The sequence below is a fragment of the Lissotriton helveticus genome, chromosome 9 (assembly GCF_964261635.1).
Source record: "Lissotriton helveticus chromosome 9, aLisHel1.1, whole genome shotgun sequence".
Classification (NCBI taxonomy): Eukaryota; Metazoa; Chordata; class Amphibia; order Caudata; family Salamandridae; genus Lissotriton; species Lissotriton helveticus.
In genome coordinates, this window is record NC_136070.1 from 30,558,869 (window position 1) to 30,583,430 (window position 24,562).

General features: G+C 50.6%; 1 long non-coding RNA gene across 1 annotated transcript in view; it reads left to right on the forward strand.

The window, feature by feature from the left end:
* LOC144782603 (uncharacterized) overlaps positions 1–24,562 on the forward strand; it is a 630,451-nt gene that overhangs the window by 166,494 nt on the left and 439,395 nt on the right. The window lies entirely within an intron of this gene.

Here is a 24,562-nt window from a genome sequence, read left to right on the forward strand (position 1 = left end):
GGCCCCTGAAGCGAGCACACGCTCATTATACAATCTATTTTGGCTCTTACGCTCTACTTGGGCTGGAATAACTGTGACTATAGCACTGCTGAGGAGCTATGTACTCTAGACTCTTTTCTGTGTGCATGTGGGTTGGCTCCTTCCTTACTCCTCCAAGATAGTCTTCATTGCACTATTTTCATTTAAATTCCTTATGAATAGAAATATATCAGTGTGCAATGGAAGACTGGGTCAGATATGAGGAGGATGAACTTTACCAAGAGGAAGTACAGGAAACCTTAAAGGATAATATTGTTCATGCTCTGGACGCCTTGGTCCAAGAGTCAGTCAACCGGGCCATTGAGAAGGCAGTCCCTAGTACTGTGCAGCAAGCGCTGGCAGCTGCTTTAAAACCTATTACTAAGCAATTAGAGCGCTTTGTAAAGTGCTGTGCGTTTAAAACACCAGCTGATCCTCAAACTGATGAAACCACTGGTGATCCAAAGGCAGGGCCATGGCACCACACTGACGCGCTAGCATCTTTACCCAAGGCTTCTACCCGACCCACCACTGGAGGTGGAAAAGCTAAACACAAAGAGAAAGTGTACGCAGACACAGACACTATGGGGACAGATACTACTGATGAGGAGGCTCTTGAAAGACAAAGGATGCGACGCCTGATTTAACTCACAATTTAAACACACCCTTTACTTTCAATCTGACCGGCATTGTACATCCTAGGTCGTCGGATTGGGCACCGGCTCCAGAAGTGTCAGACTATCTGTACGACAACCTCAGAAAGGGCTTCGATAAAGAAGTAAGTAACAGGTTGCGTTCCGAGTGCCCAAGGCCTGACATCCCAGATAAGGTAACGGAAATGCAGGATATTGACGCCAGTCTACTTACCTTTCCCATAATTTTGCGAAGGACCCCAAAAAAGGGATTGACCGCGCCTGGCAAGGACAAACTCTTGGATGTAGCTGGGCCCTTGGTCAAGATACTGGAAATTGCCTTGGTTGCGAAAGAATCTATCACGCCTGTGGATCCCGCCGTATTAGCGGGCTGGACACAAAGAGCGCTATGCCTGTCAGGGAATGCCAATTGCGCTATCTCAACGGAGCGACGCAAATCCCTCCTGATGAGGATGGACTAAAATCTGACAGGGCTAGCATCAGCTAAGCCTGGTCCTCTAGCGGAGGGTAACCTCTTTGGAGAACGATTTGTCAAAGACGTTTCAAAATATGTGGCCACCTTTACGTCTTTGGACAAAGCCCAATCCAGGGCACACTCTGCCTTCAGACAGACTCTCTCACCCCTCACCACCCAGCTGACCCCCCACGTGCATCTTACTGGCTGCCTCCAGGCCCTGCTCGGGGTGGTGTCAAACAGGTCTCCTGTGGCTCCAGTGCTGCTGGAGAGCTGCTGGAATGCTGCTGGGGTGCTGCTGGATTGCCGCTGGAGTGCTGCTGGGGTGCTGCTGGAGTGCTGCTGAGGTGCTGCTAGAGTGCTGCTGGGGTGCTGCTGGAGTGCTGCTGGGGTGCTGCTGGGGTGCTGCTGGAGTGCTGCTGGGGTGCTGCTGGGGTGCTGCTGGGGTGCCGCTGGAGTGCCGCTGGGGTGCTGCTGGGGTGCTGCTGGGGTGCTGCTGGAGTGCTGCTGGGGTGCTGCTGGAGTGCTGCTGGGGTTCTGCTGGAGTGCTGCTGGGGTGCTGCTGGAGTGCTGCTGGAGTGCTACTGGAGTGCTGCTGGGGTGCCGCTGGAGTGCCGCTGGGGTGCCGCTGGAGTGCTGCTGGAGTGCCGCTGGGGGGCTGCTGGAGTGCTGCTGGAGTGCTGCTGGAGTGCCGCTGGGGTGCCGCTGGAGTGCTGCTGGAGTGCTGCTGGGGTGCTGCTGGAGTGCTGCTGGAGTGCTGCTGGGGTGCTGCTGGAGTGCCGCTGGAGTGCCGCTGGGGGGCTGCTGGAGTGCTGCTGGGGTGCTGCTGGAGTGCCGCTGGGGTGCCGCTGGAGTGCTGCTGGGGTGCCGCTGGAGTGCTGCTGGGGTGCTGCTGGGGTGCTGCTGGAGTGCTGCTGGAGTGCTGCTGGGGTGCTGCTGGGGTGCTGCTGGAGTGCTGCTGGGATGCTGCTGGAGTGCTGCTGGGGTGCTGCTGGAGTGCTGCTGGAGTGCTGCTGGGGGGCTGCTGGGGTGCTGCTGGAGTGCTGCTGGGGTGCCGCTGGGGTGCCGCTGGGGTGCTGCTGGGGAGCTGCTGGAGTGCTGCTGGAGTGCCGCTGAAGTGCCGCTGGGGTGCTGCTGGAGTGCTGCTGGGGGGCTGCTGGGGTGCTGCTGGGGTGCTGCTGGAGTGCTGCTGGAGTGCTGCTGGGGTGCTGCTGGGGGGCTGCTGGAGTGCCGCTGGGGTGCTGCTGGAGTGCTGCTGGAGGGCTGCTGGAGGGCTGCTGGGGGGCTGCTGGAGTGCTGCTGGGGGGCTGCTGGGGGGCTGCTGGAGTGCCGCTGGGGTGCTGCTGGGGTGCTGCTGGAGTGCCGCTGGAGGGCTGCTGGGGTGCTGCTGAGGGGCTGCTGGGGTGCTGCTGGGGTGTGGCTGGGGGGCTGCTGGAGTGCTGCTGGGGGGCTGCTGGGGTGCTGCTGGGGTGCTGCTGGAGTGCTGCTGAGGGGCTGCTGGAGTTCTGCTTGGGTGCTGCTGGGGTGCTGCTGGAGTGTTGCTGGAGTGCTGCTGAGGGGCTGCTGGGGTGCTGCTGGAGTGCTGCTGGGGTGCTGGCACCCTGCCGCTGGAGTGCTGCTGGAGTGCTGCCGGGGTGCTGCTGGAGTGCTGCTGGAGTGCTGCTGGAGTGCCGCTGGAGTGCCGCTGGGGTGCCGCTTGAGTGCCGCTGGGGTGCTGCTGGAGTGCCTCTGGGGTGCCGCTGGTGTGCCGCTGGAGTGCTGCTGGAGTGCTGCTGGAGTGCTGCTGGAGTGCTGCTGGGGTGCTGCTGGAGTGCTGCTGGGGGGCTGCTGGGGGGCTGCTGGAGTGCGGCTGGAGTGCTGCTGGAGTGCTGCTGAGGGGCTACTGGGGGGCTGCTGGGGTGCTGGCACCCTGTGTTAGAAATGGGATCCCTGGCTGGCCAGGGCTTACGCCAAAGTCAGTCAGAGACCACCACTCCTAAGTCAGGGCAAGGGAGTTACACGCCAAGATAACCCCTGCTCACTCTCTAGGTAACGTGGCGCGAGCAGCAAGGCTAAACTCGGAGGCGATGTGAGTTAAGTATTTGCGCACGCACCCCAGCAACAACCCCCAAGGCCCACCACAAAGGAAACTCCACACAAGGTTATATAAAAATAGCCTTTGTATTACACCAAAACACATTAGATAAAAACACACACTTTACAATGTGCCAACAGGCACGGGCAGAATTTACAGGGGATATGTACAAGACAGGGCCACCTGGACCACTGTCAGGAATCAGCACTTTTTAGAAGTAACACTTTTAGAAATAGAACTTAGAACATAGCATAGAATGTAAATTCTTGGACTCGAGATCGCAAAACGGCCCTCTGGGGCCTCGGGGCTTCAACAATATTGTCCCCTGAGCCTGTCAGGCTCGAGCACCAAATGCGGCCGTTGTCGGAGTCCCTCCTCGGGGGACTCGAATGCAAAGGGAGGCCCCACGGGCCTCAAGCACACCGGCCCTCGCACTGGAGGGGAGGGGCGGGCACCGGCAATGTGCCCCGACGCCCCCCTCTCCTTTACGCTGCACCGGCCCCACTCCCCGGATCTCTTGCCTTGCGGCGGCTCTCCTCGGCAAGGGCCGCGTCCTCCTGGTCACCCGCTCCCGCTCCTGGGGACCGGGTACTGCTAAAGGCGGCGGACTACTCTTTGCAGCGGGGCTCTCCTTTCCTCACGGGAGCCCCGCAAGCCCCGCAGCCCTGCTCCTCGTGCCCCGGCTTCAAAGGCGGGACTTCCGTTGGGCCGCACAGGGATTGGCTGGCTGCCCAACCACTTCCGGGTCATCGCGGGCAGCGCGGCGGCCCGTCTCAGGCAGGCAGGCGGGGGATGAAGTTACCGAGGGGTGGCTCCCTCGCGTAAAAGCCCAAAATTAGCGGCAAGGTCCCTGGCAGGGTGGGCACCTGCCAGGGGGCAAATTAATTACAAATAAGCGAGGTGGGCACTCGCTAGGGCAGCCAAAGCGCTCCCAAGCGCTATAGGTAAAGAAAAGCGCTCTCAGCGCTAGGCAGGCAGGGAAAAGCGCTTACAGCGGAAAAAAGGCACAAATAAAGTGCTCCCAGCGCTGGGGACAAGGGAGAGCGCTCCCCAGGGCTACAGAGAACCAAAAAGTCCAGCAATGAAGTCTTTCAGGTAGGCAGGGGGCAAGGCTGGGCCCAGAGCCAGCTCACTGGGCCTCCAGGCAGGGAGGCAGTCCAAGTGGTGGTCCTCTGGCCCAGCAACAGCAGCAGCCCCCTCAGGCAAAATCCTGGAAGAGAACAACTTCTGTGGGGACACAGCCCCATTTTTATACTATGGAAACCTTTGTCTGTAGGTGCAGGGTGGGGGAGAAACCAGTCGCAGCTGGTTTTGGAGCACCCTTGATGGCCCAATCACCCTTTTCATTCACTGGCAGGGCTAGGGTCATTAGACGCACCACAGGGGGCGGAGCCAGCATTTTGTGGGGAAAGCCCAGCCCCATCAGGAACCAGGTGCAGCCCTCCCCTCACATCAGCATGCTGATCTCAGCACTCACCACTGGGCAGACCCATCCAGACATCCTGGAGCATGGCATGCCAGCCAGCTCCAGCCAATCACGCTCCAGCACCCCCTCAGCACACACATAGCCATGTCTAGAAGTGGTACTTCCGCACAAGACACAATCATGCCACATACATCATTGCGAAGCATTTAATCACACGAGTTCACACATACCAAACTCGAGGATGCACACCTCACGCATCAGGAACTACCAGGGACACATACATTCTCCATGCATTCCTATGGGAGTGCAGGCCTATCTCACCACATGCACTCAAAGTGCACACGCACTTTCCACTGGGACACAGTGAAAGTGCGCAGAACCCAAAAATCACCATCACCAGGTCACCATTAAAAGCAAAAAGTTTAGGGGTGAACCTGCCAGAAGGGCCAAGTCCAACACAACCCCCTTCCAGCCAAAACGCAGGGTAGACCAATCACCACCGTGATGGACTTCCCTGCTTGGGGCGATAGAACACGGACGCGGGCCCGCAACTGCAGGGACACCCTCCTGTTCTACACCACGGTGAACCCATGGGATTCCTTCTTAAACCACCGTCTGGACCAACTGGGCTACCCCACTGGTACTCCCAAGCTGTCCGCGGCCAGGACCAGGCCCTGGGCCACCCAGGTGCCACCGGTCCTTGCCTATTCGCAGAGCGGGGGTAGTAACCCCTGTCACATAGGAGCCATTCTCCACTCTTCCTGTCTGCAAGACAGGACTAGACTGCCACTGGTTCTCCAGCCTAGGGTCTACAACCTCAGGTGGACCAGGAGTCTCGGGGAAGGCTCTCCTCCCCCTACCTCTTCTCCTAGGGTTCCTCCTCCTCCGGCGAGGGGTACACCTAGAACGCCATTCCAATCCAGGGCTTATCCACTCCGGTTGCACCGGGGTCTGTGGTTCTGAAATTCTGGACTCGTGTAATAATTCTGGATTCGAGAATAAAACTTCATCGTAACATGACGAATTTAGTATCAAAAGACCGAGAATGACGAGTACACCATGTACAAGCATTTCATCATATTCGAGTGACGATTTCACCTCGAAATCGTCATTATCGTTCTGAACCCTCGGCTTCCATTTTATGTACGGCAGCCATTTTGTGAGTTGCCCTTTACATAGGCTTATAATCCAGCTAGATTCGATTCCAAAGGACACGTACACCTTAATCGACTTTTCTATGACCTGGGCAAGTTGGAACCATTGCCCCAGGCGGAACCTGTTTGGTCAGTTCCTCTCCCAGTGGCCGAACGAGATAGCATCAAGGCTCAACAGGCCATAAACCCTTTTCATCGCACACACACCCTGCCGAATCTTGCTCACACCTGTCACTTGCTTTATGATGGGGAGGTGCCCGTTTTATTAGGGGTCCACCGATATCTGATGGAAATACTGGGCCTTGCCGGGTAATTTATTGTGGGCTGGACGAAGTGAAATATGGGCTTGTCACCATGACTCTGCTTTTTCTTTGTAAACTAAGATATGTGAATAGTATACTGTGAATTCAAGAATGTTTGCCTGACGCTGAATATTTCGTATAAAAAGAGAAGCCTGGCTTTGTGAATTCGAGCAGTCTCCTGAGAATATACTTCCCGTGTGTTGCACTTCTAGGACCTGTTACCTTGGTTGCAGCCAATAAAATCGATCCTTGACTTCACCTAGAAGACTCTGAGTTTCTGTGGTCTGAATCAGGAAAGGACTCGAGGTCTTTGGGTGTGTTCCCTGACACCACTGGGTTACCGGTTCGGTACCGGTTCTGAAAAACCCAGTACCTCAGCTGGCGCCCAGCGTGGGGCGATACCAGCGGTACCAGTCCAGCCAGAGGTTCGTGAGGAGCTTCGTGTGAAAATTCTGGAGGACGGCCAACCACTTCATCGACCCCTGCATGTCGACGTGGTCCGAAGGTCTTTGCTGCGAGGTACCCCGCTTCCCGATGGCTACAAAGGTCTGCTGCCCTGGCTATCGCCCTGATTTGGACCCCTGAAGTTTGGTAGAGCGAAACGATAAGACGAGTCTTCTGGTGACGTCATCGATATCTCAGTTAAGTATAAGTGGAGCGTCTCCCAGTCCGTAGTTGGTTCTTAGTCTTGGGTATCCTTTGGGATCTTTAATTTGGAACTTGCAAGTGCCAAAGCCGAAGGACTCGTGTATTCACGAGAAATATCGTAATCGATAATCCTTTGAAGTTTGGAGCTAGACTAGAGAGCGAAGATGCCTGGTCTTCTTAGACTTGGAAATTTGTTTTGTCTTGGTTGTAATAATAGGGACTCCCGATTGGAAGACTCGTATCCGGTTCCTCCGATTGGAACTCCAACATATGAATTGTATGTGAAACATGGAGTAGGCCCCATCACATACAATGAAGTGTGGATCAAATAAACCAGAAAAGATGGTGTTTTAAAATGGCCCCAATATGGTAGCTTTGATACCGAAATCCTAGATGTAGGAAGGTAGATCCCTGACTATGGTTGCCCCCAACTTTTTGCCTGGTGTTTTGCTGGTTTTCTGACTTAGTTGACCTGGGACCCTGCTATTCAGGGCCCCAGGCCTACTGCTCTCTCTGTAAAATGGATTCCATGTACCTTAGGTACATATCTAAATTGGATACTGAGTCACCTTATCAGTCCCTGTACAGTGTACCTTAGGTACCCAGGGCATAGGTGTACCCAGGGCCTACCAGGGGCTGCAGCATGTATTATGCCACCCCTGGCTGGCCATCCAAATCTGACACAACTGGCTGCTTGACAGCTGGGGCAAGGTGGTGTAATCACCCTTTGCTTTAGATATAGTATACCTATATCTAACCCTAAAATGGACACACAGATCTCCTATCAGTCACTCCTATGGCAGGCCTTAACAATCCTGAAGGCAGAGTGCTTGGAATCGTGTGAGATGGTGCTCTGGCATGAGCTGAGCCTGTCTGCGGCTTTCGGGATCTATCCCTTAGCCGTTTCCATGATATCGCATACCATATACTCTTAAGTGCATTATAATCCTCGCGGTTATATGCCAACTCTGGTATCGCTTTATCAAAACATGTCGAGTAAGGTGTCATACGAATTGGAATACTAACCCCTCGCCAATTCTGGCGACGGGGTTAGCATTCCACCCTTCTAGAGGGACACGACATGTATGTAACCCCTAACCCCGGTTAAAGTCCAACAGAGCCTCAGCTCCACAAAATGGATGCTGCCACCGAGACACAAGTCTGCCCTCCTGCTGCTGGGAGTCCTCCCAGAGCAGGAGATAAGGACAAAGGGTTTCCTGCCAGGGGCGGTGCCAGCACCGTCCCAGACAGGGTTTTGTGTATTCCAGGTAGGCAGGGCTACAGAGGAAGGTGACTGCAAGTGGCACCCCGGTGCTCACTGTGCATAGGCCGGCTGAAACCAGTTCCAGGGGCACTCCAGCCCCTGGCCTGGGGAAAGCCCGCCAAAGGAGAGGGGTGTAACCACCCCCCTCCTGGTCCCACCCATAGGGCAGGACTTAGTCGCGTGCCAGCCCCCTTTTCCCAGATAAAGGTAGGAGCAGGCCCCCTTCCAAATCAGATCATCTTTGGAATCAAGATACCACTTTCCACGAAAGGACTTCACGATTTCTTCTTCAAGATTCTCCCTTGTGGCTAAGGAGTAGTCACCCTGCATCCGCAGGCACCATCTAAGAACACTGCGGTCTGCTGCACGTCCTTCCTCCGGAATCCGACTGCCCAGCTCGACGAGACCCGGCTTCCCTGGCACCTCTGACCTCTACCCACCTCTACAGCACAGCTGAGAACCGTGGGTGCGACGAGACCTCGAGGGACCGGCCATCGCCAAGACTGCACGACTTCTGCACAGCAAGCCCACCGAGTAATTTCCTGGTGAGTGCTTTGGGGTCCGAGAAGCCCCCACCCTGAGCAGCTCCAGCACCGAAGAGCAGCCCCCCAGCATCTCCACGATCGGCGTGGGGCCCTTCTGCTTTTTGCTGCTCACCGCGTTGTCTGGCTACTAGCCCGCTGGCTTGTGGCCTTCCGAACGACGCCCAACGACAACACTACTGCTAGTCTGGTTGCTCCAGACTGGCCCTTGCTTCCCTCCATCAGAGAAGTACCCTGGACCCTCCTGGTCCGGCTAAGACGCCATTTTAGGTCCACCGCGTGGGCCTTGTATTTGCCAAGACTTGTTGCCCAATCCTGGGTCCAGCGACGTCGACAGCAAGAACCTTCGTGGGACAGCTCGCACCTCCATCCTGGTCGCCGACAACGCCTCCTGGTCCGAGAGACTGCAGAGTCCAGCAGCGCCCACTCACCTGACTGCGGTGACTTCGCCCGGTGCCATCCTGGTGCCCACTTAATCACTGGCTAGTGATTCAAGAACTTGGTCCCCTCTGCTTTCAGGTTTTCTTCTTCCTTGATCCAGGCTTGGATCCATCGAACTTTTCTTCACTGGTCGCCTGCCAGCAACTTCCTTCTTCCAGGCTCCTGGTCCGGCACGAGGATTCCCGACGTCTTTTCAGACCTATGCAGCTGCAGCCCCTGGGCTAGGTAACTTCGGCACTTCGGTGTCCCAGCATAGCCTCACTATTCAAGGGTCCGGATCCACTGTCGCTTTCTCCCTACCAGGTCGGGTTCGCCCGTGAACACTAACTTTGTGAATTCTAGCTTCCATAGACTTTGTCCCGCATCCCGCGTGAGAGTGCACACTCTGCACCCGAGTTCCCTAGGCCTCCTGCTAGTAATCTAAAGGTTCAGTAGTCCAGTCCTAGCGATCCCAAAGCCTCTGAGAATCGTTACTTACCTGCTAGTAATTCGCATTCCACTTTTAGAGTATGTGGTTTTTCGTGCCCCTCGGGCATTTGTGTATAACGTGCTAACTTAAGTATTTTCATAAGAGTTTTGTTGTGTGCTTAGCACCCTGTCCTCATAAAGAGTACAGGCTTGTTGTGATTCTAATAAATACATTGTTTATTTTCATAACACTTGTGTGGTATCCTTTCACTGGGTGTTCAAGGGGTAATGTGATGGTAAAACAGCTGGCTTAACACGCCCTCTAGAGTCTTAGCCTTAGACTGCTCGTATCCATGCTACTAGGATAGCTGGTCTATAAGGTTGACTTACAACCAATCATCAATAAGGGTTGTTTGGACTGATATATAGTGATCACTAGAATAGTGAGCATTGCACATCAGGCCAACTTCTCACATTGGTGAGCAGCGGTTGGGATTTGAGCTTGCTGTTGTTTTACCACACATGCCCTAAGAATATCTTGTGAAAGATCACATAAGTACTAAAGGTACATATAACTTAGCTTAGAATACTCTGAGTTCTACTGAACCAGCTGTTGTAGCTCCTAGGGCCTAGCACACCCTAAACTACAACTCTAGCAAGGGATCAGTAGGCAAACATATAGTGTAGGTAAGTGCACCACTTACACCTCACTAGAAAAGCATGTCTAACCATGGAGAGTCCACTGAGACTCCCCTGGTCAGTGTTGACCCTCCACAGGTCACTTCCAGATATGCAGCTCTCAGTTTCCAGGAGATGAGACAAGTCTGTACCTCCAGGAAACTGAAGCAGGGGTCTAACCCCACCATTCCCTTTCTGATAGGTCTCTTAGAGACATATGATGCCAGAAAGATTTCTCAGTTACATGAGAACATGCCAGCCTTAGAGGGAACCTCTGGGGATCCAGACCTCCCCAACACTGCTACTGCAGTTGAGGAGGAGGAGGATCAGGAGGAACTCTCTGGGGATGAGGTAGACAAAGGTCTTGAGGTAGTCAGAAGGCTAACTAGGGCCAACTTAGACCTACTTGGGGAAGGATCTGGGGGACCCCCAGTACTGACCCTAATGAGGCCTAACCTTGGAGTTAGGAGAGATAGATCTCCTTCTAGGGACTCCATTAGATCTCTGCACTCTAATGCCTCTTCTCAGGGGAGAAGGAACTCTCCCCAGAGGAGATTGACTTCCCCTCAGAGAAGAGAGCATGAAGCAAGGATGAGACAAGCTAGACTGAGGATTGAAAGGGAAGAACTTGCCCTGGCCAAAGAAAAGCTTGCATTTGCTAGAGAGCAGAAGATGAGTGGGTTAGCTCCCACTGGTGGCAGCAATCTCCCAAGAGAAAAAGAGAAGGGTTTAGATACTAAACACCTGACTAAGATAGTGCCCCCCTTTAAGCAAGGGGATGACATCCAGAAATGGATGGCTGCTTTGGAGAGGGCCTGCACTGTGCAGTGCATTCCCCAAAGTCAGTGGGCAGCTATACTGTGGCTCTCCTTTGATGGTAAAGGTAGAGATAAGCTCCTCACTACAAGAGTGGAGGATGCTAATGATTACCAGGTCCTGAAAAATGCACTGGTTGATGGGTTTGGCTTAACCACTGAGCAGTACAGGTTGCTGTTCAGAGACACCCAGAAAACTCAGTCTCAGGACTGGTCTGACTTTGTTGATTGTGCCACTAAGGCTTTGGAAGGCTGGCTACTGGGTAGCAAGGTTACTGACTTCACAGGATTGTATAATCTTATTATGAGAGAGCAAGTCTTAAATAATTGTCAGAACCAGTTATTACACCAGCACCTGGTAGACTCTGATCTGACCTCTCCACAGGAATTGGGTAAGAGGGCAGACAAATGGGTCAGAACCAGGATTAGGCCCAAGAACCAAGGTGGTGACCAGAAAAAGGAATCAACCAAGCCTCAAGAGAAGGGTGGGAATAAATCTACAGATCAAACCACATCAGGGCCCCAAAAATCCTCTGAGGGGGGTGGGTCCCAGAATCCTTCCAACAACCAGAAGAAACCTTATTGTTATCCCTGTAAACAGGTGGGTCATTTAAAAACTGACAGCAGTTGCCCAAAGAATAACAATAAGGAAAACATACCCCCAAGTAACATTCCCAAACCTCCTGTTACTACTAGTAGTAATCCCCCAGGTGGTGGGAGTGCCCCCAAGAATTTGGGTGCATTTACTTTGGGAGTTCCTGGGGACTCTGGCCTAACCAGGTCCCCTGACTTAGATACTCTTGTCTGTGAGACTGGCATGGGGTTTGCCAACTTCACAACTTGTCCCAACACTTTGGGCAAGTACAGACAGGAGCCCCTCATCAATGGTATAAAAGTTGAGGCCTATAGAGATACAGGGGCTAGCATCACTATGGTGACTGAGAGTCTAGTCCCCTCAAGGCAACTTTTACCTGGTGCCACATACCAGGTGACCAATATTGATGGAGTACAGAGAGATCATCCCATGGCAGTGGTCAATCTCAGCTGGGGAGGTGTCACTGGCCACAAGAGAGTGGCAGTGTCACCAAACTTGCCTGTAGATTGCCTACTGGGGAATGATTTAGAGCTCTCAGCCTGGGCTGAAGTTGAGCAAGAAACCCATTCTAAAATGGTAAACACCCATGGTAAGGTTAGTGGGGCAGTGATAGCCACAGCCCCAGTCCAAGATGTCCTCCCTGAACAGGTCAGGAGGGTTGTGCCAGTAACAACCCAATCTCAGACAACTTCCTTCCCAGAACAGGTTGTCAAGGCTGTCATGGTAACAGCCCACACCCAAACTGAGCCCCCTCCTAAAAAGGTTGGGAGAGTTGTGATGGCCACAGCTCAAACTCAGACAGATGATAGTGTTGTGAAGCCTGAAACTATGGATCACTCCACTCAGACAGAGAGCATTGAGGAGGAAGAGAAATCTCCCTCCCACCAGACTTTAGGAAAAGATCAGCCTCCTCAGGGAACTGATCTGACCCCTTGTGAAGAAACTGCCACAGAGGTAGTCAGGCCTAGCCTGGCAGAACCCCTGATGTCAGTGGACCCTTCCAAGGTGGGACCTAGTCTGGAGCAGGTAACCTGCCCCTCTCTACCCTGCCTCAGTCAGCCCAGGGCTGTAGAGGTCAGGGAGGCCAGTGTTGGACCCCAAAGGGCCCCCTGTCCAAAAGAATTCCCCAATCAGCAGATTAAGGGCACTGAAGCTAGTAGTCCTAGCCAAGTGAAAATAAAACCAACTCCTGAGGGATCCCCCTTAAATTTAGTTAGGGACCTCCCACAGATGGACACTGTTGGGCACAGCCAAACCTGGGACCTGAGGGCCCCAAACCTGACCTGTCCCTCCAGTAAGCCAAACAGAGGGACCCAACCTCCAGCTGTAGGTAGCCAGAGGTTGACCCTGAGAGCCCAAAACAACTCAGTCTTGGAAAGAAAGGCCTCTATGGTGGAAAATGATTGGAGGAAGCTGAGCCCAAAATTAGTGGAGCCTCACTTCAGTACTCCATTTCAGCACCAGCCTTTTACTTTGCCAAAACACACCACAGGTAGAGATTCCCTATGGTAGAGACCCTCAGACACCCTTAGGGTGAGGGATTGCTTAGTGGACCATGAGATAGGGGGTAACCATGCCAGTGCTGGTACTTCCTTATATGGCCACTCAGGCAATATAGGCTTACCTGGCAAGGCTAGCCTTATCTCCTTTCGTTTGGGGGGGGGGTTATGTAGGAAGGTAGATCCCTGACTATGGTTGCCCCCAACTTTTTGCCTGGTGTTTTGCTGGTTTTCTGACTTAGTTGACCTGGGACCCTGCTATTCAGGGCCCCAGGCCTACTGCTCTCTCTGTAAAATGGATTCCATGTACCTTAGGTACATATCTAAATTGGATACTGAGTCACCTTATCAGTCCCTGTACAGTGTACCTTAGGTACCCAGGGCATAGGTGTACCCAGGGCCTACCAGGGGCTGCAGCATGTATTATGCCACCCCTGGCTGGCCATCCAAATCTGACACAACTGGCTGCTTGACAGCTGGGGCAAGGTGGTGTAATCACCCTTTGCTTTAGATATAGTATACCTATATCTAACCCTAAAATGGACACACAGATCTCCTATCAGTCACTCCTATGGCAGGCCTTAACAATCCTGAAGGCAGAGTGCTTGGAATCGTGTGAGATGGTGCTCTGGCATGAGCTGAGCCTGTCTGCGGCTTTCGGGATCTATCCCTTAGCCGTTTCCATGATATCGCATACCATATACTCTTAAGTGCATTATAATCCTCGCGGTTATATGCCAACTCTGGTATCGCTTTATCAAAACATGTCGAGTAAGGTGTCATACGAATTGGAATACTAACCCCTCGCCAATTCTGGCGACGGGGTTAGCATTCCACCCTTCTAGAGGGACACGACATGTATGTAACCCCTAACCCCGGTTAAAGTCCAACAGAGCCTCAGCTCCACAAAATGGATGCTGCCACCGAGACACAAGTCTGCCCTCCTGCTGCTGGGAGTCCTCCCAGAGCAGGAGATAAGGACAAAGGGTTTCCTGCCAGGGGCGGTGCCAGCACCGTCCCAGACAGGGTTTTGTGTATTCCAGGTAGGCAGGGCTACAGAGGAAGGTGACTGCAAGTGGCACCCCGGTGCTCACTGTGCATAGGCCGGCTGAAACCAGTTCCAGGGGCACTCCAGCCCCTGGCCTGGGGAAAGCCCGCCAAAGGAGAGGGGTGTAACCAACCCCCCTCCTGGTCCCACCCATAGGGCAGGACTTAGTCGCGTGCCAGCCCCCTTTTCCCAGATAAAGGTAGGAGCAGGCCCCCTTCCAAATCAGATCATCTTTGGAATCAAGATACCACTTTCCACGAAAGGACTTCACGATTTCTTCTTCAAGATTCTCCCTTGTGGCTAAGGAGTAGTCACCCTGCATCCGCAGGCACCATCTAAGAACACTGCGGTCTGCTGCACGTCCTTCCTCCGGAATCCGACTGCCCAGCTCGACGAGACCCGGCTTCCCTGGCACCTCTGACCTCTACCCACCTCTACAGCACAGCTGAGAACCACGAGACCTCGAGGGACCGGCCATCGCCAAGATTGCACGACTTCTGCACAGCAAGCCCACCGAGTAATTTCCTGGTGAGTGCTTTGGGGTCCGAGAAGCCCCCACCCTGAGCAGCTCCAGCACCGAAGAGCAGCCCCCCAGCATCTCCACGATCGGCGTGGGGCCCTTCTGCTTTTTGCTGCTCACCGCGTTGTCTGGCTACTAGCCCGCTGGCTTGTGGCCTTCCGAACGACGCCCAACGACAACACTACTGCTAGTCTGGTTGCTCCAGACTGGCCCTTGCTTCCCTCCATCGGAGAAGTACCCTGGACCCTCCTGGTCCGGCTAAGACGCCATTTTAGGTCCACCGCGTGGGCCTTGTATTTGCCAAGACTTGTTGCCCAATCCTGGGTCCAGCGACGTCGACAGCAAGAACCTTCGTGGGACAGCTCGCACCTCCATCCTGGTCGCCGACAACGCCTCCTGGTCCGAGAGACTGCAGAGTCCAGCAGCGCCCACTCACCTGACTGCGGTGACTTCGCCCGGTGCCATCCTGGTGCCCACTTAATCACTGGCTAGTGATTCAAGAACTTGGTCCCCTCTGCTTTCAGGTTTTCTTCTTCCTTGATCCAGGCTTGGATCCATCGAACTTTTCTTCACTGGTCGCCTGCCAGCAACTTCCTTCTTCCAGGCTCCTGGTCCGGCACGAGGATTCCCGACGTCTTTTCAGACCTATGCAGCTGCAGCCCCTGGGCTAGGTAACTTCGGCACTTCGGTGTCCCAGCATAGCCTCACTATTCAAGGGTCCGGATCCACTGTCGCTTTCTCCCTACCAGGTCGGGTTCGCCCGTGAACACTAACTTTGTGAATTCTAGCTTCCATAGACTTTGTCCCGCATCCCGCGTGAGAGTGCACACTCTGCACCCGAGTTCCCTAGGCCTCCTGCTAGTAATCTAAAGGTTCAGTAGTCCAGTCCTAGCGATCCCAAAGCCTCTGAGAATCGTTACTTACCTGCTAGTAATTCGCATTCCACTTTTAGAGTATATGGTTTTTCGTGCCCCTCGGGCATTTGTGTATAACGTGCTAACTTAAGTATTTTCATAAGAGTTTTGTTGTGTGCTTAGCACCCTGTCCTCATAAAGAGTACAGGGTTGTTGTGATTCTAATAAATACATTGTTTATTTTCATAACACTTGTGTGGTGTCCTTTCACTGGGTGTTCAAGGGGTAATGTGATGGTAAAACAGCTGGCTTAACACGCCCTCTAGAGTCTTAGCCTTAGACTGCTCGTATCCATGCTACTAGGATAGCTGGTCTATAAGGTTGACTTACAACCAATCATCAATAAGGGTTGTTTGGACTGATATATAGTGATCACTAGAATAGTGAGCATTGCACATCAGGCCAACTTCTCACACTAGATAACCTCGAAGTTCAACTTTTTAAAAAGAAAGCCCGGCTGGAGATGTTTGACTCTTTCCGCCTATGGCGTAAGGAAGCCAAACAAAAGGAAATTAAATTAGAGAAGAAAAATAAGAGAGAAAGGGGTATTTCGGTAATACAAGCTGCTATGCAGTTTAAAGACAATGAAGAAGAACAGATGAGTGAGCAGTTGCACAGGCAACGTAAAATGATCATTGATAAATGCTATCCAGTTTTGCCGCCTCTTAAGCAAGATGCAGCAAAAGACCTTGGAAAAGATCCGTTAATGACGCATTTATTAAGTTCGCCACCCCCCTATGCGCAGAATGCTACAGCACCTCCGCAACCCTTAGTTGCGCAACCTGTGATTGCATTGCCTCCTGCTCCTCTACAGCAACCACCAGCTGTTCTTCAGCTGGCTCCTGCTCCTTCGGTGCAGCCTCCTCAAGGCCCACCGATCACATCTACTTCACCTGTGCTTTCTACGACTTTGCCTAGTGCACCTTCTACTTCTCCTGCTGCTCCCTCTGCTATTGCCTCTACTTCCGCCTTACTTCACCCTGTTTTTCTGCCCGTTCTTCCGTCAGTTTCTCCTTCCGTTCGACAGAGAATGGCCAACACTGTTACTAATCTTTTCTCACCATTTCTCGGGTCGCCTAACACGACCCCTAACGCAGAACGAAGACAGTTGCGGAGTCAACTGCCTGACTATCGAGAGAGAGATTTACTGAATCGTTTAGCGCATAAATGGGTTATGGATACTGTGAGGCATGATGTAGAGTCTGTCATGGAAGTCTTCCGTCAATGGGAAGCACCGATGCAGAGATACGCTTTTGAACAAATGTGTGTTTTCCTCTGTGAAGATTTGGAAGACAACGATCTGGAATGCAACCCACCCGAGTTGTGTCGTGTGCGGTTCGATTTCGCAGAGGGCATGATTGTAGGTCCCGATGTCGAGAGAGCAGTTGAGATATTGTTGTCATATCGGAGTAAGGGGGGCATGTCTCGATCGATATGTGAGCATGGCACATTCGGTAGGAAAAAGGCGCGACAGTACCCCATGAGAGAGGTTCCCCCACAGTGGAGGGAAGGGGACCTACAAGCTAACCCACCTATTCAGCCTCATTTTCAGCGTGTGTGTGTACATGTTCCATGGAAGCGAGCTGAAGTTTTAGCCCTTAAACAGACATTACCTGATCCCCGTAAAAATCCCGCAGGGTATTACAAAGAGTTGTCACAGACAGCTGGGTCATGTATCATGAATTTAGCCGATATCGATATGTTGTTTGGGAATGTTGTTCCACAGCCTTTATGGGGTAAGATTCGTCATACAGATCATGATCAGGAATTAGGTGACTCATGGGCTAATATTACTGCTGCAGATGCCCTACAAATTGGTGGTGCTAAACCTGAGCCTTTAGTAGCAGAACTCCCTGGCAGGATTATTAATTACATGAAAACTATAATGCCTGCCATGCGAGTAAATTGGGATAAATTGTCTGCGTGTAAGCAGAAGAAAGATGAGACGGTGTCAGATTTCTTCTCCAGGTTTGAAGAGACATTTGTCGACCACAGTGGTCAAGATATGACCACAGAAGGTGGTCAGCGACTGTTCGTCGATAAAATTCGTACACAATCTGCTTCCAGAGTTGTGTAAAAAGTTGAAAGATTCAGAGAGTTCTTGGGCAGTTTCGTCTTCAGCACAGATATTAGCTACGGCACAGTACTACGAAAATAGAGACAAAGACGAGAAAGATAGAGCCGAAAAGAAAACTAAGGAGCTGAAAACGAAGGTTTTGTTACAGCAAGCTTATCCGCCACCGTGGTGGTGGTGGTCAAAATAGTGGTGCTCAGAGTAACTATCAAAATAATTATCAGCAGCCTCAACAGTATCAGAGGAACTCGCAAAGAGTCGAGTATACTCAGCCACGTGTCCCTGTAGGCCCCAACCAGTGTTCATATTGCAAGGAAGAGGGTCATTTTAAGTATAGTTGCCCTATTCTGTTACAGCGCGCAAACGGTGGTTCAAACACAAGAGGTCAAGGTGTTCAGCAAGCGCATAGAGGTAGAGGACGTGGAAACGTCCCCCAGAACGCACGTCCCCTTCCACCTCAAAATTCTAGGAATAAGTTCGATCAGCAGAATAACGCATCTAGTAGGACAGCTCAGTACTTTGCTGATGATTACTATACAGCAGATGAACATTGGGAAAGTAATGATTGCTAGGACAGCCATAGAAAAAGAGAGGGAGTTGTTTCAGTTCCAGTAGATCAGAGTGGGCCTTACGTTGAGGTGATTACATCAGGTGTGTCAGAACCTTTACTGTTGGATACTGGTGCTGCTACAAAGAGTTCTATTATGCACTGCAAACTCCCTGGCGCACCTTTGTCTGGTGAAATGAATGTTTCTGTAGGTTTTTCAGGCGCTCCGGTTAGGAACCCGATTTCTTACCCTTTGTCTCTTTCTGTTGGTCCTTGTGAATTAGAAGCACCCCTTATTCTGACAACAGGTTGTGGCGAAAACTTGTTGGGATTGGATTTGTTAAAAAGATTGTATGCGACTTTGTACTGTTCTCCTTCAGGAGTACAACTTACTTTAGGTAAGAAAGTGGTTTCTCCAATGTATTTGTCAAGGGATAAACTTCCAGCAGAATTGCCGTTTCTTCCTGATATTCTTTGGGCTGCTGGTCCTAATGATGTGGGTCTTTTAGGAATACCACCATATGTTGTAACATTGAAAGCCAATGTTAAAATGCCACGAATTCCCCAATATAGAATTTCTAGTGAAGGTGAGAAAGCTTTGCTAGCGATCGTTTACGAACTAATTGAAAAAGATGTGATTGAAGAGACAAGAGGTAACGTTTGCAATAGTCCTGTTCTGCCTGTTTTAAAACGAACTGATCCCTCTCAGCCACCTGTGTACAGATTTGTGATTGATCTCAGAGAGGTGAATAAAATAGTTGTGCCACAATTTCCAGTTGTCCCCGACATTACTGCATTATTGACTATGATTCCAGCTTCTGCCACTTGGTTTTCGGTGATCGACTTGAAGAATGCTTTCTTCAGCATCCCGATTGCTGAGGAGAGCAGGGACATTTTTGGCTTCAGTTTAGGAGGACGCAGCTTCCGCTTTAAACGCGCTGCCCAGGGCTACTGCGAAAGCCCATCAATATATAGTCAAGCTCTAAAGACACAGCTTGATACAATTGTTTTACCCGACGGCGCTACCCTCATTCAGTATGTTGATGATTTGCTCGTTGCTGCAGATACTGAGGAAATATGTAAGAAAGCCACATTGTTATTGTTGCGTCATCTGTGTGATTTACATCACAAGGTGTCACTTTCCAAATTGCAATATTGTCGACAAGAAGTGACCTACTTAGGTCACCTCTTATCGAAGGAGGGAAGGAAACTGACCCCAGAAAGAATACAGGCAATAGCGAAATTGAGTGTGCCAAGAACACAGAGAGAAGTGCGTGCTTTCTTGGGCATTACATCATATTGCAGGCAATGGATACCAAATTTTTCGTTATTAGCCAAACCTTTGGTGGCATTAACGTGTAAAGATACACCCAATCCCGTTCCTTGGTCTGAAGAGTGTCAGAAAAGTTTTTCAGAATTGCGCACAGAATTATGTTCTGCTCCTGTGTTAGGTATCCCCAACTACAGTAAGCCCTTTACATTGTATGTCCATGAGAAAGAAGGTTGTGCATTATCAGTGTTGATTCAATTGTTTGGAGGCAAACAGCGTCCATGCGCGTATTTTTCATCGACTTTGGATCCGGTAGCTAGAGCATTGCCAAGTTGTTTAAGAGCCACAGCGGCAGCAGCTATTTCTATTCGACAGTCTGCTGGTCTAGTAATGAATAATACACTAGTCGTGATGGTCCCGCATGCAGTAGACGCGTTGTTAAATAGAACCAAGACACAGCACTTAACTAGTGCTCGATTGTCAGGTTACGAATTAACATTGTTAGCGAGTCATGTGCACATAAAAAGGTGCAACACTTTAAACCTAGCTACGTTGTTGCCAATTGTAGAGGAATTAGATGCTTCAGAACAGCATGATTGTTTTCTTAGAACCGAAGAAGAAACGAAAGGGAGAGTGGATCTCCTAGATACTCCTCTTGCTGAATGTGATGGTACATTATGGGTGGATGGTTCGTGTTTCAAGCTCTCGAATGGTGATACGACTGCAGCATATGCTGTCACGACTTTGCATACAATTGTTGAAACTGCACGTATTCCACATAATTCAGCTCAGGCAGCAGAATTGATTGCACTCACGAGAGCATGTGTGTTGTCGAAAGGAATGAAAGTGACTGTCTATACCGACAGTCAGTATGCCTTTGGAGTGGCTCACAGTTTTGGACGATTGTGGAAAGAACGTGGGTTCCTGACTTCGCATGGAGCTAAGATTCAGCATGGTCAGTTGGTGAATGAGCTTCTTGAATCACTGACCTTGCCTCTGCAAATGGCGGTTGTGAAATGTAGTGCTCACAAGAAGGTGACTGATGATGTTGGTCGTGGAAATGCATTTGCTGACGAAATCGCGAAAGATACTGCAAGGAATGTGATGAGCCGAATGTACGTTGCAGGCCCTGCAAGATGGTTTGGTGATGATGGAATGTGTGAAGACACGATAGAGAGTGTGAAGTCCATTCAAGCTGAGGCCACAGAGAAAGAGTTGAGCACGTGGAGACAAAGTACGGGTAGAATGGATACAAATGGTTGCTGGATTGAATTGTCAGAGCATCAGAGATGGTTGTTACCCGATGCGTATGTGCTTGCAGTGGTTACAATGGCTCATGGAATGGCTCATATCAGCGTGAAAGGGATTTGCAAGTTATTGGCTCCAGTATGGCAAAATTCAGGAATTCCCAAGTGTGCGGAGAATGTGGTCAAGAATTGCATGGTGTGTCTGAAACACAATCCTGGTAGGGGAATCCCAACTCCAGCTGGTCATTTTGCACCTTCTACGTATCCGTTCGAGGTTTTGCAGCTAGATTTCATCCACATGGAGAGGTGCAACAATTTAAAATACGTACTCGTTGTTGTTTGTGCCTTCTCAAGATGGGTGGAAGCCTATCCCCTAAAAGACAACACTGCCTTATCCACAGCTAAAGCCCTTGTGAAAGAGTTCTTCCCCAGATTTGGAATGCCTAGAATGGTCTGGAGTGATAATGGAAGTGAATTTGTGGGTCGAGTGATGAAGAGAGTATGTGAAGGGCTAGGCATTCAACAGAAGTTCCACGCTGCAAATCACCCCCAATCAGCTGGATTAGTAGAATGTTATAATGGCACGCTCAAGTTAAAACTGGCCAAAATTCAAGCGAGCACAGGTCTTAAATGGCCTGATGCTCTGCCCTTAGCACTCCTGTCCACCAGAATGACTGTGCATTCACGAGTGAAACTTAGCCCCTATGAGATTGTTTTTGGCCACCCGGCCAACATATGGGGAGTGCCAAGGCCCACTAAGTTCAGCGAACTCGAACACCCTGTTTTGCTCGATTATCTGTACGAATTGACGGCTAAATTACGTGTTTTGCATCAACAGGTTCACGACACCCTGCCTCCGGTCTCTGAGACTCCAGGTCATGCAATCGACCCTGGATCCTGGGTCCTCGTCAAGAACTTCCAGAGAAACAAAAACGACCAGCCCAGGTGGACCGGACCGCACCTCGTCCTTCTTTCCACAAGATCAGCAGTTCGAGTGGAGGGGAAGGCTAACTGGATCCACGGGATCCATTGCAAACGGATCCCCCTGCCTCTGCCATATGACCAGTGGGTCCAGGAGGGGGTCGCCGACTCAGAAACTGAAACTGTGCCACGTTTTCTGCCCTTCAGTGATGCACGAGTAAAAGGAACACGTACTGAACAAGAGAACGATAAACTTTTGCAACCAGCTGTATCACCGTCAATTCCATTGGACAATACAGAACCTGAACTCTTGTTCCAAGATAACACTATACCAGGAAAACAACGGTATAATCGAGGCCGAGACCTATGGACAAATAAAATCCTTTTTCTTTCCCTGCTATTTTTGAAAAGTGCAGCTCTCCCATCTGAGAAACTTGCTTATTTTAGTTTTTTTGAACCGCCATCCGGGTTCCGCTGCTAGGGCCGCGATTGCCCAAAGTCTTTGGGGTGCAGCTGAAGACGTTAGGTCGGCAGTTCTGGTTGGTCTAAGGGAGTTGCCCTGGACTGACAGAAGCATTCCTTAGCAGAATCAACCTCCCATCGCGGGCAGCACTTTAGAGAGGATGGAGTTTTCCAAGATGGAGAGACCTGCCAAGGAAAAGAACTTTAAAACCAGAATATGTAATATAATGACAAAGAAAAGCTTTTTGATATTGTGCATTTTTATGTTATTCAGTATGATGATATTTTTAATAAGTTATGTTTTGTTCTCTTTTCCAGTAACATTTGCACCCACTACATCGCCTATACCTCCCCCTTCTACTGTTTCCTCACATTCTTTTCAACCCCTTCCTGAACACGAATCCGCTAGGAGATTAGAGTTTATTAATAACTCCTTTGTTCAGCTCTTGCACCAACACCAACTTGTAATGAACACGACTAACTGTTGGGTGTGCGGTCTTATGCCTCACACAACGGATAAAGGTATCCCTTATCTGGTCCTGCCATTTAGCCACAACGGTTCTGTGTGGGCATACAGAACAATGTTCATATATGCACGTGAAGTCCACCCCCTACGCTCTATAAAAGACAATCCTAAGAATAGTGCTCTAGTTAAGGGTATAGTTGACATGATTAAGGAAGTTATCTCCTATGAAACTACCCCCGAAGATGAGACACTCGCCTATATAGGATGGAACGTGACCGGATATGGAGCTACTCTGAGTGAGAAACAGCAAGCTAAGATATCTTCCCCGATTTGGATTGTACCCCATCAGGGTCACCTGTGTCTGCAAGGGACTGGCAAGAATCCCAGAGCTCAGTTAGGGAAGAGTGTCTGTACCGAAACGTAGGTTTTTGGGTCTCAGACTTCCCCTGCGTTTTTAGCAGCTAAGGGTACCTATTTCATCTGCCATGATAGAGCCTATACATGGTTGCCCCCTGACTTTTCGGGCTCATGTTTTGTTTCGTTCCTGTTTCCTCCCACCTACACAGCAGCGGCAGCTTACCACAAGACAAGGATAGTTAGAGGTGTCTTGAGTAAAGAAGACACTGCAGGACAAGAATTTGGGGACTTTGCAAAGGGTTTTCTGCCGTTCTGGGGATCCATGGCTAACAGCAGGAACATAAGGCAATTGACAAGGGTGGTTGAGTCCACCGTGATAGAAACTGCTGGTGCCCTTAGTAACCTGACTGCTGAGCTCCAGTCGGATCGTCTTATGACCCTTCAGAACAGGGTCGCATTAGATGTCATACTTGCAGACCGAGGTGGGGTATGTAGATTGATCCAATCGAGTTGCTGTGTTTTCGTTCCAGATAACGCTCCAACAGTGTACCAGGCCATCTCCAAACTGCATAAGATTTCCGAATCTATTCATGTGGATAAAGGAGATTGGTCGTTAATGGGATGGTTCTGGGAACTGATATCCGCCTGGGGATGGAAAATTCTGATGGTCATTGGGATGGTCTTAGCCATTCTTTTCCTGTTCTGTCTGTGCGTACAGTGTGCTCCTGCAATATGTGGCCTCTGTGTTACATCATGTGTGAGGAAGCCTGTATCAAGAGTCGAACTAAGTACTAGAATGATGTTACAGCAACATCTCAATGACTTTAGGAATATAGATCTGGACTCAGATTAGCATGAGGATAGATTAATTGCCTATGTAAGGGCAAAAGGAGGGTTTGTGGTTCTGAAATTCTGGACTCGTGTAATAATTCTGGACTCGAGAATAAAACTTCATCGTAACATGACGAATTTAGTATCAAAAGACCGAGAATGACGAGTACACCATGTACAAGCATTTTCATCATATTCGAGTGACGATTTCACCTCGAAATCGTCATTATCGTTCTGAACCCTCAGCTTCCATTTTATGTACGGCAGTCATTTTGTGAGTTGCCCTTTACATAGGCTTATAATCCAGCTAGATTCGATTCCAAAGGACATCTACACCTTAATCGACTTTTCTATGACCTGGGCAAGTTGGAACCATTGCCCCAGGCGGAACCTGTTTGGTCAGTTCCTCTCCCAGTGGCCGAACGAGATAGCATCAAGGCTCAACAGGCCATAAACCCTTTTCATCGCACACACACCCTGCCGAATCTTGCTCACACCTGTCCCTGCTCTTTTCTCTCTCACTTGCTTTATGATGGGGAGGTGCCCGTTTTATATGGGGTCCACCGATATCTGATGGAAATACTGGGCCTTGCCGGGTCATTTATTGTGGGCTGGACGAAGTGAAATATGGGCTTGTCACCATGACTCTGCTTTTTCTTTGTAAACTAAGATATGTGAATAGTATACTGTAAATTCAAGAATGTTTGCCTGAAGCTGAATATTTTGTATAAAAAGAGAAGCCTGGCTTTGTGAATTCGAGCAGTCTCCTGAGAATATACTTCCTGTGTGTTGTACTTCTAGGACCTGTTACCTTGGTTGCAGCCAATAAAATCGATCCTTGACTTCACCTAGAAGACTCTGAGTTTCTGTGGTCTGAATCAGGAAAGGACTCGAGGTCTTTGGGTGTGTTCCCTGACACCACTGGGTTACCGGT